The sequence below is a fragment of the Trichosurus vulpecula genome, chromosome 7, assembly GCF_011100635.1.
Source record: "Trichosurus vulpecula isolate mTriVul1 chromosome 7, mTriVul1.pri, whole genome shotgun sequence".
NCBI classification, from domain to species: Eukaryota; Metazoa; Chordata; class Mammalia; order Diprotodontia; family Phalangeridae; genus Trichosurus; species Trichosurus vulpecula.
In genome coordinates this window covers 201,138,540-201,155,137 of record NC_050579.1, presented here as the reverse complement: position 1 = coordinate 201,155,137, position 16,598 = coordinate 201,138,540, and the positions used below count along the sequence as shown (strand labels likewise).

General features: G+C 37.4%; 1 protein-coding gene across 1 annotated transcript in view; it reads left to right on the top strand.

Annotated features, from left to right (window-relative positions):
* The window catches only part of MYO6 (myosin VI), a 232,000-nt gene that overhangs the window by 55,800 nt on the left and 159,602 nt on the right, over positions 1–16,598 (top strand). The gene's annotated exons all lie outside the window — the stretch shown is intronic.

Genomic DNA, 16,598 nt, shown 5'->3' with positions numbered 1-16,598 from the left:
GAGTATAATACTCTCACTACGTACTCGTAGGGATTGTGAGGAAAGTGCTCTTATAAAGGTGATACTGCTTTTGTGTGAGATATGCAATAGAATACATCTCTCACCTATGTGATCTGTTTCTCTTCCAATTTTTCTGTGGCGTGATCTTTACTATTAAAGTCATGTATTTATTTTGAATTTATTGTGGGATATAATGTAAGCTGTTTGGTCTACACCTAATTTCTGCAATTGTTTTCCAGTGTTCTCAGTAGTTCTTATCATATAGGGAGTTATTTCCTAAATACGTTTTCTATTTTATTGAACACTGGGTTACTGGGTACTTTTTTGTTACTCCTTTGCTGTTATAGATCTTTGTTTCTCCGTGAATTTTATTACAATTTCATCAAATTTTTTTTAAATTATCCATTTGATAGTTTGGTATAGCATTAAAATTGTAAATTAATTTTGATAATATTGTCATTTCTATTATAGCACTGCCCAGCTACGAGCACTGAATGTTCCTTCAACTCTTTATTTCTTTGAGGAACCCTTTGGCACTGAGTATATACTATTATTTTGTATGCTTTGGTAGACTTGATTCCCAGATATTTAATGTATTTTGTAGTTATTTTGAATTGGATCTCCCTTGATTTTTGAGGGTTTTATAGCCTGCACCTTTGCTGAAGCTATTATGTCAATTACAGTCTTTGCTGATTCTCTTGGATTTCCTAAGGGAACTCATATTATCAGCAGATAAGGACAGTTTTATCTCTTCTTTAAGTCTTTAATTTCTTTCTCTTTTCTTATTGCTATTGTTAACAATTCCAGAACTATGTCAGTGACGGGGAAAGTGAGAATCCTTAGTTTTCTCCTGTATTTGCAGGGGAAGTTTCTATTATACCCCACAATGTACGATACTTGCTTTTTATTTTATGTAGATACTTTTTATGACATGGGAAGATCTATGTCTATCCTTTGTAGAGTTTTTAGCATAAGTTGATGTTGTGCCTTATCAATGACTTTTTCAGTATTTATTAAGATAGTCATGTGTTTTTGTTTTTAATATAATTGATTATATTCCTAATGTTGAACTGCCTTCGAGATAAATCCGACTTTGTCATAATGAATGTTTTCTTTCTTGGATTCTGTTTTATTCTGTTTTACAGGATTTAATTTTAACTTAAAATTTTATATTTAATGTTCATTCTCAACATTGGTATATAGTTCTTCTTTGCTTTATCCTGCCCTGGTTTAAGTACTAAGAAGACTCTGTTTGTCTCGTAAAAAGAGTCTTGTGGAATGCTTTGTTTTTCAAATTTTTGAGTTTATTTTATGTAGCATTGATGATTTGTTATTTAACAGTTTGATAGAATTTGCCTATAAATCCACCAGGATCAGGAGTTTTTTTCCTTTGGTAGTTCCTTTACAGCTAGTTTTATTTCTGAGATTGACTGACAATCTGAATATTTTACATTTTGAAGGTATTCTCATGTCTTTTGTGTTCTCATTTTTGTTTTGTGTACATAATAGTTCATGATAGTTCTTTATGTTCTTTCTGGCTTTGTTGTGATTTCACTTTGTTTATTTGCTATTTTATTTAGATTTTCTGATTTTTATTTTTAATCAGGTTAGTTTTATATTTTCTTCTGTTCTTCTAATACTGCTTTCCCCCTAGGATTTTTTTGTTCCTCTTCCTCTTTTAATATTTTGTCTTTCTAGTTATTTTTAATTAATAAGTCTTCATTTGCCTATATTCCTACATGCTCCCTTCCCCTCCTGCTTGTCACACTTTCCCTAATTATGGTGTTTTACTTCATTGTTGTTTCTTCCTCTTCTGTAACTATATGATGCTGTAGTTAATTAAGATCTCCCCTCCTTTTGTAAAGTATGAATCCATTTCCTGGGGTACAGGTCTGGTCAAAAGATATGCACAGTTTAATAGCTTTTGGGGCACAATAAGGAGCTTACGTTCTAATGGGGGAAACATGTATTTATCTAGGTATAGATAAGAAACACACAGAGCAAACACAGGTGACTTTTGATGGGAAGGCACTAGCAGCTGTGGGGTACCAGGAAAGCCTTCTTATAAAACATGGTGCTTGATCTGATTCTTGAAGTAAATCCGGGATTCCAAGAGGCAAAGGTGATGAGGAAGAGAATGAAAAATGTAGAGAATCGTCAGAGCAAAGATGTGAAAAGAAGAGTCGATGTCTTGTGTGATTAACAACAACTAGACTAGTACAGTTAGACTGTAGAGTATGTGGAAGGAAGTGATGTATAAGAGACTAGGAAGGAAACGCCAGACACTTATTCATCCATCCGTCTGTCTATTCATTCATCCATCCATTTATTTATTCATTCATCTATTTTACTTATCTATCATTTTAATCAGCCAAAATTAGCCTTCTCTTCTTCTCTCCCTTTGAGAACACAATAAAAACAACCCATTATAAACATAATTAATCAGTCATATTTCCACATTGGTCATGTTCAAAAAAATTTGTCTCATTCTGCATTCCTTCACCTCTCTATCAGAAGATGGATAGCATGTTTCCCCATTAGTCCTCTGGGATCCTGCTTGGTCATTATACTAATATGAGTTTAGTTCAGTGGTATTTCATCACATTTATATACTATATCTTGTTTATCCATTCCTGAATTTATGGACACCTGTTCAGATTCCCATCTCATGCCACCCCAAGAAACATTCTAAATATTTTTGTATATCCTTAGGGTTTGTTTTGCTTAGGATTGCTTCCTTCTTTAATCTGTTCTCCATCTAATTCCCCTTCCCCCCGTCTCACCTTTCCTTCCTTTTCCCTGTTGAGTGAAATGTATTTATGTGTCCAGTTGTATGTTTGTGTGTATATTACTGCTTTTTTTCTGCCAGTTCAGATCAGCTGCTCCTCTCTACCTACCCGCTCCTCTTTGTGCATACTGATTATTTGAGATAATTTTTCCTAACTTTTCTTTTCTTCTTCCCAAATTTCTCTCCATCTCCTAGTTATTCCTTTTCCCCTCTCTTACATTCTTAAGATCATTAAAACATAACAGAACTACTCTCAGACCTTGTCTAATTGAATTTCTTCTTTGAACCCTGATGATGATAGAGTTAAGAGGGGATGCATGTAATATCTCCTTATCTGAATGTAGTTTATCTTTGTTTAGTCCTTTATCAGTGTTCACTTATGTTTACCTTCATATGTTTCTTTTCATTCTTGTGTTTGAAATAAAAAAAAATTTCTTTACACTTCAGGTCTTTTCATCAGGAATGCTTAGAAGTCCTCTATTTCATTAAAGGATCATTTTTTTCCCATGTAGCATTCATTATACTTAGTTTTTCTGGTAATTTGTTGTTGGCTCTAAGCCGGGCCTGGAGTCAGGAAGACCTGAGTTCAAATCCAACTCAAGTACTTCCTACTTATGTGACCCTGTGCAAATCACTTCATGCTGTTTGCCTTAGTTTCCTCATTTGTAAAATGAGCTGGAGAAGGGAATGGCAAATGGCTACAGTATCTTTGCCAAGAAAACCTCAAATGAGATCATGAAGAGTTGGACATGACTGAAACAACTGAAAAGTCCTTATCTTTTGCCTTTTTGAATATTCCAGATTCACTGTTTCTTGAGAATGGTGGCTGCTGAATATTGTGTGATTCTGACTGTGGTTCCTCAGTACTTCAGTTCTTTCTTGCTTGCTGCTTGAAGTGTATTTTCTTTGACTAGGAAGTTCTAGGTTTTGGCCATGATATTCCTGTGATTTTTACTTTTGGGATTTCTTTCAGGAGGTGACCGGTGTATTATCACTGATTCTATTTTACTAATCAGGTTCTAAGAAATCTGGACAGTTTTCCTTTAAGATTTCTTGAGATAAGATGTCTAGGTCCTTTTTTTGGCCATAAAATTCACTTTCAATGATTGTTAATTTTTTTCTCCTTGACATGTTTTCAGAACTGCTTTTTTTTTCTATGAGGTATGTTACATTTTCTTCTACCTTTTTCAGTCTTTGACTTTATTTTAATATTTCTTCTTGTGACATGGAATCATTAGTTTCTGTTTGGTCCATTCAAATTTAAGGGAGTTTGCGACTTGGGCAAGGTTTTGTATATTTTGTGACAAACTGTTAATTCTCTTTCCAGTTCTTTTTTCCTTAGCTCTCATTTCTTCAATTTTTCCCAAGTTCTATAATTTCCTTCATTAAAAAGAACACATTTATTAACTCTGCTTAAAAGAATCTTTCTTCATCTCTTTGAGGCATTCTAGTTGAATTTGTGCCCAAGTGTTTTTCTCGGAGTCAGTCATTACTTGTATGTGTTTTGTAATAATTTCCTTCATTTGCACTTGTGTCTTGAGCTTCCCTGCCACTATACTAACTCATTTTTCTTCATATGAGGCAGCTTGGTGGCTCAGTAGAGTGATGGGCCTAGAATCAGGAAGACTTGAATTCAGATATTGCCCCAGACACTTACTAGCTGTGTGACCTTGGACAAGTCACTTAAACTTTGTTTGCCTAAGTTTTCTCCACTATAAAATAGGGAAAATAACAGCAATCCCTTCAAAGGGTTGTTGTGAAGATCAAATGAAGTAATATTTGTAAAGCAGTTAACATGATGCTTGGCACGTAAGAGGGACTATGTGAAATGCTTATTCCTTTCCCTTATGATGGGGTTCTTCCTGAGTTTGAACTTGATGTTGGGGCTGGACTTTGGTGCGCTTTGAGAGGTCTGCTTTCTTGGGTTATTCAGCATTGTGTTATTCCACAATCAGGAATGAGCTGGAGAACTTCAAGTTCTTTAAGTGTTCCCAAAATGGTTTGATCCAGGGCACAGTTTGATTGCTTTCTCTCAGGTCTGAATTCTGCATGTTCCTGGCCTGGGTTTGGTTATGTACAGTAGTAGACTGCGGCTGGACTCAGCCCCTGTTAGCCAGCTGGGGAGCTCTGTTTGGTTAGAGGGGCAGAACTGTAGGCTTCTCTTTGTTCTGGGATTCTTGCCTTGCTAATTCTTCTGCAGGCTGTACTAGATACTAGAAATGAGACCCTGCTCTGTGCCTGGAGTCTGAGCCACCCTGCTGTTGTTGACTTTCTCCTTTCTACATACACAATTCAGGGCCCCTCTACCTGGAATGCCACTTTCCTCTGCAAGTCCCCTTCACAGTCCCCCCTGGATCTGTGACCCAAAACTCTGAAGCGGGTGAAAGAGCTGGTAATTGTCACTTGTCTCTGTCACAGTAACCCAGTATGGGTCTGGGCCTCTTTCTCAGGTGCACAGCCTCAGTGTGGGCAGTGGAGAGCTCTTGCCCTGACCTAGTCCCCAGTATTCACAATATCTGCAGACTTCCCTGTTTTCCCTGTCTAACTGGGCTAGACAAATGACTTTGACTTTTCCTGGATTTCCCTATCAGTATTTAGTCTGGTGCGTTTTCTAGATATATTTGGAGAAGTTTGTGGGGTGGAGTTCGCTGTATCACATCCTATTACTCAGCCATCTTGACCTCTTCTGTGGAGATCTTTAAGTGTTAAACAGGAGTGTCTATTTTGCCCTCTAAGTAAGAGAAAACCTCTTAAGTTTGAGAAGGGGTTGGACCTGCACTTTAACAGAATGAACTTGTTGGCTGTGGGGGATGGGTCGGAGTAGAGAAATATGAGACTGGTAAAACAAATAGGTGATTTGCAATGGTTGTTGCGAGGGCTGATGAAGCGCTGACTTAGGACATTGGCTTTATGAGTGGAAAGATGGAGAAATAGACACGACGAGATTTGGCAGTGAGTTGAATGGCTCGCGGAGGGGCCCTATGGCCGGTATATCTCAGACTCCTAATCAGCATTCTGTTTGGTACTGTACTATATTTTCTTTTTTTATCTTGTGCTTTATTTTGAACACAGCATAGGGAGTAATATTTTACATCTTTTGAATTTTGTGCTGGAAAATTACTGTCTTTTAATTACTACGCGATTTACACAATAACTAATTGAATTGAATAATATTGTTTAAAAATGTTACAGAATTTTGAAATAGCTTTCGTTCTACATAGACTGGCCAAGAAGTCAGTAGAAAAATAACATTCATTGATGAAAATTCACTTTATATTCCAATACTTGAGAGGCAAGGGCAGCTAGGTGGCACAGTGGAATGCGAGGCCTGGAGTCAGGAAGACTTTAACGTCCTGAGTTCAAATCTGGCTTCAGACACTTACTAGCTGTCTGACCTTTGGCAAGTTAGTTAACCTTGTTTGTCTCAGTAAAATGAGCTGGAGAACGAATTTGGAAACCACTCTAGTGTCTTTGCCAGATGGGATCGCAGAGAGTCAGACGTGACTGAAATAGGACTGAATTTGGGAGCAACTTTTATTATGAAATCTGTATTGAATCTTTGCTTTAAAATAATTTAAATATTGCATCTATGTAAACAGTGGGCTAATGAATGCTAATGAAACTATATTTTTGCAAATTAATAATTACTAGACTGTAATCTATGCTTTGGTAGGGATTCTCATCTTTTCTGTGTGCCACAACTGTCTCCTGCACATAGGATGTGCTTACCAAACGTTTTCAGAATTGAATTGAAAAAAAAAATGGAAGTTGGTTTAATCTTGGAAAAACAAACAAACCTGTATCTAGTTGAAGCCTTTGGAACTATTTAGATCTAGAGCTAGACAGGACCTTGGAGATCAATTCCAACCTGATTTTACTGATGGGGAAACTGAGGCACAGAGAGGTTAAATACTGTACCCAAGATGAAATAGGTGGTAAGGGCCAGAGTGAGAGTTTGAACTCAGCCCCTGTAATTCCAGGGTCAGCACTCCAAACTGTTTTCCCCCTTCATCTTTATGGGGAAAGATCTTTTGAATACTTAGGAGAAGATCTTAGCTGAATTAAGAAAAGGAGCTGTACCAAATAAACTGAAAAAAAGAACGAGTTTAAAGTGAGGGAGAGCGGATTCTTAGTTTTTGAAAAGTACTTGGCAGCTCGAACATCACTATTCTGGGATGGCAGTTATTTTGAATTTAGACCAAGTTGAAGCTGAGTGGAATTTTAATTGTTGAATAATGCTTGTGTAATTAAGTTAAAAGGAGTGAAAATTTATTATTTATAAGCATTTACTTTATTTAAAAAACTCACTGTAGGCTTATTGGAGAAAAGGAAAATATTTTACTATTCATTGGTCTAAATAAGTTACTTTCTAAATAAACATAGTAACTATAAACCATATGTTGGATTTTTATGGGCTCAGTGGACTTAAAGGAAGAGCTTAAGAGGAAATCATTCACAGTCATGTTGGCAATTAAGCTTGCTTTAAAGGCAAGATGCCAAAAAAGACAGTAGGGTAGAGTGAATTCATTATAAGTTATAAATAAGCTTTTAAAAATATTATGCTTTTATTTAACTATGTTTTGGGAAGCTGAAACTGTTTAACCTCATAACTGACATTCTTTTGATATGTTGTCATGTGTAAGGAGTCAGAGAAGTAGCAGTACATTTTGTAGATAATGTCACCAATTTTAGGGTATCTAACTACTTTGTATGTAATTCTGCTTGTGAATTATTAATATATTAATTATTAACATATATTAATAAATAAGCCTTTAAAATTATATAATATATACTATATATAGTATATTATTAATAAATAAATCTTTTTAAAAAATTAGGATTTTTTTTGGTTCCAAAAATTAGAGTACTATTTGATCACTACAAACTGTTTGGCAAAATGACCTTGGCAAAACGACCAGTGAAAGTCAGGTTGTAAGACAGTTATTTGTTTTAAAATTTTCTGTTTGGTTCTACTTAATTTTACATTATTGTGTAAAATAAGAAGTAAAATGTAGTTCTTAATAGAAAAAAATAAAATGCAGTTCTTAATGCTTTTGTCTAGATGTGTCCTTTTAATAGTCAGTTATTTTGCTGTAAATAGTCAGAAGGGGATGTACATGCAATCCAGGAAAGAAAAGTAATAAAGAACATCTTTAGTAAATTATGCTAGCCCAATTCTAAAAATAATTTAAAAAATTTCCACATTTCAACCTCCACACAGAATCATACCAGCTATATTAATTTAATTATTTCAGCCTCATGAAAGAAACTGTTCAAGTAATTGAAGATGTTTATTCATAAAAGAAAAGAGGGAGGTGGTTGAAAGCTTGAAGGGTTCTTTTTAGAGGGGAGTGGGTAATCCAGGGAAATTTGAGCGTGTTTGTGGGTAGAGGGAAAAAAAAGCCACTGAAAAAGGGAGATATTGAAGATACTAGGGGGAGGGGTTAATTGAGGATCTTAGATCCTTGGGAAGGGATTGAGACCGAAGACTGAGGATTAACGTTAACAAGGATGGGAGAATAAACATGGAGTTTTGCAGCGTTGAAGAAGGAAGTTAAGGGATTTTACATTGTGTGACCTTGATTTCCTCTGGACTGTAGGAGATGTTTGAAATAATTGTTGTGAGCAGGAGTTGATCAAAAAGATTGCCAAGTTGCAGTGAGGATTTGACTGAGATATTTTACCTGAATTAGTCTGAATTTATAGTGGGCCCAATCATCAGGTTTTTGATTTTTTGTTGGAACAGAGCAAGCAAACTGTGAGAGTTGTCTCAAGTTAGAGGGCATAGTTGGCCTCTAACACCAAATTAATGGCCATTTTATTGTAGCATACCTGTTAAAAAAGGACTACAGAATGAGATGAAACACTTCATGTACTTCAATATTATTAACCCAGGCCAGCCCTAGTTTTAAGGATAATGGAAATTGAAACTTTTAAATAAATGGTTTATCAGAAAATGTGTATTTCAAAAGCCAGAAATAACAAGTGAGAATTTGATTTATTTATTCTGAAACCCAGTTAGCAATCACCTGACAAGATGAATTTATCTCCACTGATAAATACCGCAGAACCTATGAAACTTTTTCCTTCCCCACCTCTCCTATGTTACCTTGACCTCTTCCTCTTTATGTGTATGTATGTATCATTCCCTTCCTACCCTATCTTGAACTCTTTCATTTTTTTGCCCTATTTCTTCTCTAGTACTATTAACCTTTTGTCTTTGAATTAATAATGTTATTTCTTGTTAGTTGTTATTTCTTGTTAAAAACCTTCAAAATTTGGGGCAGGTAGGTGGTACAGTAGCTAGAGCACCAGCTTGGGAGTCAGGAGGATCTGAGTTAAAATGGGCCCTTAGACATTTACTAGCTGTCTGGCCCTGGGAAAATCACTTCACTCCAATTGCTTCCACAAAAAAAAAACAAACAACCCCCCCAAACAAAAACAAACCTTCAAAATTTAACTGTAGTATCAATGTTACACCCAATCAAGTTAATAAGTCATAAAGTAAGTGTTTTCGGAAGGTTTGACGTACCTGGGCTGTCCTTGTAATTCTATTATGTGTTGTTTTACTTTCTTTAGGTAGTTTTTTATATTTGCAAGTACATTACAATTGTTAGCTATGTATGGTCTTCTCATAACTGTGGGAATAGCTAGATATTAAGTGACTGGGTATTTCTGAGGGAGGAGGATACAATTGACAGAAACTTATCTTTCTATGTTCTTATTGGCTGTCTTCTGTAAGTTATCAGTTGAGATCTGCAAAGTATTTCTTAAATTCTTTTGCTAAATTATGAGCTTTTCCTTTTTGAAAAAGTTTTATTTTAAAATTGGACCCTTAGGAAGTAAATGACAATAGCTCTTAAAAGAAACTGTATGTGAGAGAATATAATAAAATTTAGTAACTCATCTACAGGGTGTCCCTAAATTCTGGACACATGCAAAAATGCATATTTTGAAATATTTGGAATATTAACAGACCTTAGCCCCCTTGACTTCTTTTTCTGGGGTATGCTAAAGGAGAAGGTGTGTACTCAATGAAAATCACAGATGCAGCACACTTGGTTGAACGCATAAAGAGTGATGGCAGCATGGAGTTATTGCATCGAGTTCATGTGAATCTTGCAAAGCGCATCAACCTTCACATCACAAATGATGGAAATCATATCGAAGATGTTACTTGTTAATATTTCAATTAAGTAAAATGTTGTCGAAAATTTCATTCATTTCATTTCTTGAAAATACACACTTTTGCCTATCTGTCCAGACTTTAGGAACACCCTGTATAAAATAGAGTGTAATGGTACTTGAACTACCTCTCTTTTAGTTGTGAAGAGTAGACTTTGTGAATTGTCAAGTATAATATATATGCATGCACATATGTATATATATATATAGTTATTAATCAAGACTCTTCCTTTTTATTAGTTTAGGACTTTTTGGTGAAGATTAGTAGTTTCACTGATTTCACTTAGGATTAGAATCATAGAGCTAGTTATAGAAGAGACCTCAGAGGTCAGATGGTCCAACCTCCTTACCTTACAGAGGAGGAAACTGAGGTCAGGTGACTGTTGGACAAGGTGGATGACTTGCCAAAGGTCTTATGGGCTAGTAATTATTAGAGATGAGATTTGAATCAAGATCTTTGGAACCATTGCCCTTTCCGCTGTACCATGCTTCCATTTAAAAAAAAATGTGTGTGTGTGTGGGTATGTATATACACATATTCATTTGCTTAATTTTAATTAAATGGGAGGAAAATCTACTTTTTTGCTTAATTACTTAAAAAAATAATCCAGCATTAGGAAAGCACTAGATACTGGCAGAACACATGAAGCAATAATTGTTTGTTTCTAAGATTTAGCTCTGTGAATACAAAAATTTAAAAAGGTCTGCTTGATCATAAGATTGTATAGCAGACTACAAGCATTTGTCTGTTCTTCCCTCCCCCCTCCCCCCTCCCGGTTTTATTTTTAGGAGAGCTTGGAGTCAGGAAGAGCTGGGTTCAAATCCTGCCTCTGAAAATTCTCTTTTGTTCTTTCAGTGGTGGTCCACTCTTCATGACCCCGTTTGGGGTTTTCTTGGCAACGGTGCTGGAGTGGTTTTCCATTTTCTTTTCCAGCTCATGTTACAGATAAGGAAACTGAGTCAAATAAGGTTAAGTGATTTGCCCAGGTTACATGGATAGTGTCTGAAGCTGGATTTGAATTCAGGTTTTTCTAACTCTAGGACCAGCACTCTATCTACTATGCTACTTATCTAACCTGAAAATTCTCTAGGTACCTGTACTATATATGGAGAGATGGGTTGCAGTTTGTTTTGATGGGTGGTTTCTACACAGGGAATTTTATACACTGTGATGAAATCACTCATTTGCATAGTCACTTATTCTTGCTTTGTGCAACGTCGAGTCACCTGAGACTTGTTGCTAAGTTTTAGCTCAGTTGGATGGCTAATAAGACCTTTTTTTCTTTTTGCTCTCTGTGGGCCAGGTAACTTTTCTTTAGACTATATCACTATCACTAATCAGTCTTTTTGATAATATATATCTTTGGCCACAAGCAGGACTGAAGTAGGGGTGGTGAATAAGTATTAATAGAACACTTTAAATCCATAAAAATCCCAATTTCAAAGCATTCAGTTTCTATTATTGTTTTCTTTTCATTTATGAGCACTGTTACCTTAAAACATGGAGGGAATATGGTGGCTCAGATCTATTTAGAGAAAGCTTGAGGAAAGAACCAAGTCTGCTCCCAAGACATTTCAGGATAAGGCTAGAAGGAGAAACTGATGAAAGATGGAAAATTTCTGCCAGTTTCTTTGTGACAGTGAAGTCACCACACAAACTACATATTTTTGGATATGCTTATAAACGATGTAGAAATAGCACAATAGAGAGTAAAATTGGGAAGAGCATCCGGACTAGACCAAGTATGCATAGAGGAAATCCATGCTGAAGGTGACTCAATTGTGAGAATGTCATGGGATTGATTCTCAAGGAATTTGGAGGAGGGGAAAACTTGAAACAATTGCTGAAAAGTGTGGCTTATTACTGCCCAGAAAGAAATGATAAAGATAAAATTAATACCTGTTGACTTGTATGCTTGCTCCCCTGGCTCTGTAAACTTTGTTTGATAATAATCAACACAGTAACATAGAGCATCCTTGATAAAAGTATTACTAGATAGGCTGCATTTATAGTATCATCTGTTGTAAAAGATGTAGGCAATACAGGATATAGTTTCTTGACCATGTGAAAACATTTTATTTGGTAAAGCAAAATGTCTCTTTAGAGATACTCTTCAACAAAGTGTCCTCTAGTCATGTGTCATAATTATGCAAGGTTCCTTGAAAAACAAAGAGCTAAAGGGAGAGAAGTTGGAACTCAAAGTTTTAAAAACCAGTGTTAAAATTGTTTTTATATATAACTGGGGAAAGATAAAATTCTAAATCTGGAAAAACATAAAATATCCTAAAAGTGAAAAAAGGAAAAACAAGGAACTGTATAACAAAGGAGAGAAACTTGTCCATTTACCCTGTCATCATGAATGCTGAATGAAACATAAAACAGAGATGTCTGTTTTCAAAAGTATTTTCTGTTAGTATGAAAAAATTCAAAGTAGAGTCTGAGTTGAAAAGGGATTCCCCATGGACAATGGATGATGAAGTCTGTGCAAGACAAACTAAATGGATGAAGAATGTCAGTTGTTGAGAATGTAAGGAAGTAGTACAGCTGGGAGCTCTCCTCTACACCTACTCTACAAAAGTCCAGTAAATATCTTGGATCATTTCTTGATCTGGAAATCCAAGAAAAGAATCAGTGTGTCATTCTTCTAGCCCACTCCACCAGCATAGGGAGATGGACAGCGGGGTCTGTGGACAATGGGGGTGCATTGTAGTAGGCAGCAGTGAGGTAGAGCCTTGAAGCACAGAGACTGAATGAAGGCCTACTCATAGCTGTGTACTTGAACAGAAGAGGTTTCAGATTTGGCATAGAAGGACCTGACACTGTTCAGGGAGTAGGAACGACTGCCAAGTGGAAACCCTGTCACTCCCCACCCAGTAGTGGGTCACAGGTCCAGTGTGGACTGAAGAGGGAACCTCTGCCTAGGTGTGGTTTTGTAAAGCCGCCTAGAGATATCAGTGGATAGAGTGTTGGGTTTGAGTCAGGAAGACCTGAGTACAAATTTAATCTTGGACACTAGGTCTGTGATCCTGGGCAAGTCACTTAACCTCTGTATGCTGCCCAAGTTTCCTCAGCTATAAAAATGGGGATAATAACAGCACTTACTTTCCAGGGTTGTTGTGAGGACCAAATGAGATAATATTTGTAAAGTGCTTAGAACAGTGCCTGGCATATAGTAGGTACTATATAAATACTTATTGTCTTCCCTCTTCCCTACCAGGGAGTGGTTATGAAGGATAGGCTGTGTACTGAGAAAGGAGCAAATGCTAAAGCTGTGTTTCTCCAACCCTAGGAGCCTGTTGTGAAGCCTGCCACAGAATAACCAGGGCAGGAAGCCCAGACCAAAGTGAACCCTGTAACTTTGTTACTTTGAACCTTCAGAGCTTTCCTGCTGATTGAGGGTGACTGAGTCTCAAGCAGTTGTCTACTGAAGCTCCAAGAAGGAGTAAACCCGTAGTTGTATTGCTCAGACCCAAATTCAGGTCAGAAGTTCAGATTTCCAATTTAATCAGACCACTCTGGGTGCTTTGAAAGCTTCCATGTCCCTAGCCTTAGCTGACAACATTCTGAGAAAGCAGCAAGAGGACACTGAATAGGACCCATTCTCTCCAGAAATGTGTACAACTTGGTCCTAATACAAAGTCTGAAGTCAGTTAGTCAGTAAGCATTTAAGAAAGACTATATACCAAGCAGGTGTGCTGCCTTTGGAGTCAGGAAGACCAGAGTTCAAATATTGCCCCAGATACTTACTAGCAGTGTAACCTTGGGCAAATCACTAAACCCACTAAACTCAGTTTCCTCATCTGTAAATGAGCTGGAGAAGGAAATGGCAAACCACTCCAGCATCTTTGGCAAGAAAAACCCCAGTTGGGGTCACGAAGAGTTGGATACAACTCAAATGACATGAAAGCAACAAATATACCAAGTACTGCACTAAGCCCTGAATATACAGACAGAGGCAAAAGACATCCCCTGCCCTCAAGGAGCTTACAGTCCAACAGTGGAGACAACGAGCATACCAATACAGGAAATTCTGCTATATTTGGTATGTGTTGTGTGTTCCTCACCAAAAAGCACTGAGCTGTGCAAAATGCTTCAGTAAAACCATAGAGTTTATGGGGAAAATGGGACAACGTTCAGAAATTTCATTAGTGACACATTAAGAAAGAAAACTAACAAATGTGGCAGCAGAGTTTCATACATGTTAAATGGTTAAGAAATATATAAATACTACAATAAATAGTGGCCCCGTCTTCAGCCTTGGACTGCTGCTTACCCTGAGCTCTAGTGCTATACCTGCAAGGTCAGCAGCTTACAACCAAGGAAGAAGTGGGGGAGTGGGAGCGGAGGTGATGCTGACCAGGCCCTCTCAGATCCCTGCTCCTAACATGCCAGAAGATATATAATAAATAGAATACTTTACCATAAAAAAGATCTGAAATTTGTTTGGAAACTGGGCATTGTATTAGTTGTAGTTTGCAAGGTATTGTGAAGTAGTGCAATTTTTTCATTCTGTTTCTTGATGAAGATTGCAAATTCTAGTTATGATAAAAATATTCCCTAATATGTTATTTGAGTTGAAATAAATTACCATTTTTGAAATGTGTTAGAACTGTCTATATCTCTCTACCTATCTAAAGTTAATGGAGAGTTTACTGTGTGCCAGGCTCTGTGCTAAGCACTTTTTAAAAAAACAAGTATTATCTCATTTGGTCCTCACAATAACCCTGGGGGGTAGATGCTATTATGATCTACATTTTACAGATGAAGAAACAGAGCACACAGAGGTTAGTGACTTGCCCAGAGTCACACAGCTAGTAAGTGTCTCAGGCTGGATTTGAAGTTTGTCTTGGTAATTACAGTCCCAGTGCTTTACCCACTGCACCACCTAACTTCCCCTTCAGACATACAGTTTGTATTGTACAAACAAGCTATGTACAGAATAAATAGGAAATAATTAACAGAGGCAAGGCACTAGAATTGAGAAGGGGTTGGGAGAGGCTTCCTATTGGAGTTGGGATTTTAATTGAGACTTGAAGGAAGCCAGAGAAGCTGCTAGGCAGAGATGCGGAGGTTGAACCATCCAGGCATGGAGAACAGCTAGAATAAATGCCTGGAGCTGAGAGATGGAAGGTACTGTTCATGGAACAGCAAGGAGGCCAGTGTCACTGTATCAGAAGAGTATGTGACATGGAGTAAGTATAAGAGGACTGAAAAGGTAGGGGTGGGCTGAAGGCCAAACAGGATTTTGTATTTGGTCCTGGAGGGTGATAGGAAGTAGAGGTGATATGATCAGACCTGCACTGTAGGAAAGTTACTTTGACAGCCGAATGGTGATTGGATTGGCATGGGGAGAGACTTGTGGCCAGCATACTAAACAGTAACAGTCCAAGTGTGAGGTGATGAGGGCCTTCTATACTAGGGTAGTGGTTGTATCAGAGGAGGGAAGGGAACATATTCCAGAGATGTTGCAAAGGTGAAATTGACAGACCTTGGCACTAGATTGGATATGGAGGGGTGAGATATAATAAGTTGAGGATGGTGCCTAGCTTGTGAACCTGGGGAACTAGGAGGATAGTGGTACCCTTTACAGTATAGGGAATGTTGAGTTTAAAATGAACAACTGAACATCTATTTCTAGATGTTGGAAAGGCAGGTGGAGATGTGATATTGGAGGTCAGCAGAGAGATTAGAATTGGATAGGTTGATTTGAGAATCAGCATCATAGAGATGATAAATCTATAGGAGCTTATAAGATCACCGAGTGAAGTAGTCTGGAGTGAGAAGTGGGCATGATCTGGATAAAGGTTTAGCAGAGAATACTGAGAAGGTACAGGCTGAAAGGTAGAAGGAGAACTTGGCGAGAGTGGTGTGCCAAAAACCTAGAGAAAAGAGAGTATCAAGAAGAGGGTGATTCACAGTGTCAGAGGCTGTAGAAAGATTGGGAAGAATGAGAATTGAAAAAAGGCCATTGGATTTGGTGATTAAGCGATCACTAGTAACTTTGGAGAGAATGGTTGCAGTGGAATGATGAGGTCAGAAACTGGTTTGTTAGGGGGTTAAGAAGAGTGAGAGAGGGGGAAGTAGTTACTTATTGTAAATGGTCTTCTCGAGGAGTTTAGCAGAATAGATTTAGGAGGAGAGTGGGGTTGAAAGGATTAAGTGAGTTTTTTTGAGGATGGGGGAAAGATGGGTATATTTGTAGGTAGTAGGAAAGGTGCCAGTAGACAGAGAAAGACTGAAAATAAGTCATTGGGGATGATAAGTAGGACATTCTGACAGAGGGGATAGAATGGGATTACTTGTGCAGGTAGGTATAGGGATTTGCTTTGGTAAAGAGTAGGGCTATCTTTTCATGTAAGACAGGGCTCAAGGAAGAGAAAGTGGCACAAGGCATCTAAATGATATATGATATGAGGGAGAAGGTTGGTCTCAAAGAGAATGGCCTCAATTTCTTTCCTGCAAAATATGAGGCAAAGTTCTCAGCTGAGAGGGCTGGGTAAAAGATCCATGGGAGGATTGAGGAGAAATAAAAAGAAGAGTCTCTGTGTACAATGTGAATGGTGAGTTCATAGGATGTAAGGTTGGAAGAATGAGCAAACATAAAAGAAGCCTGCCATAAAGAGC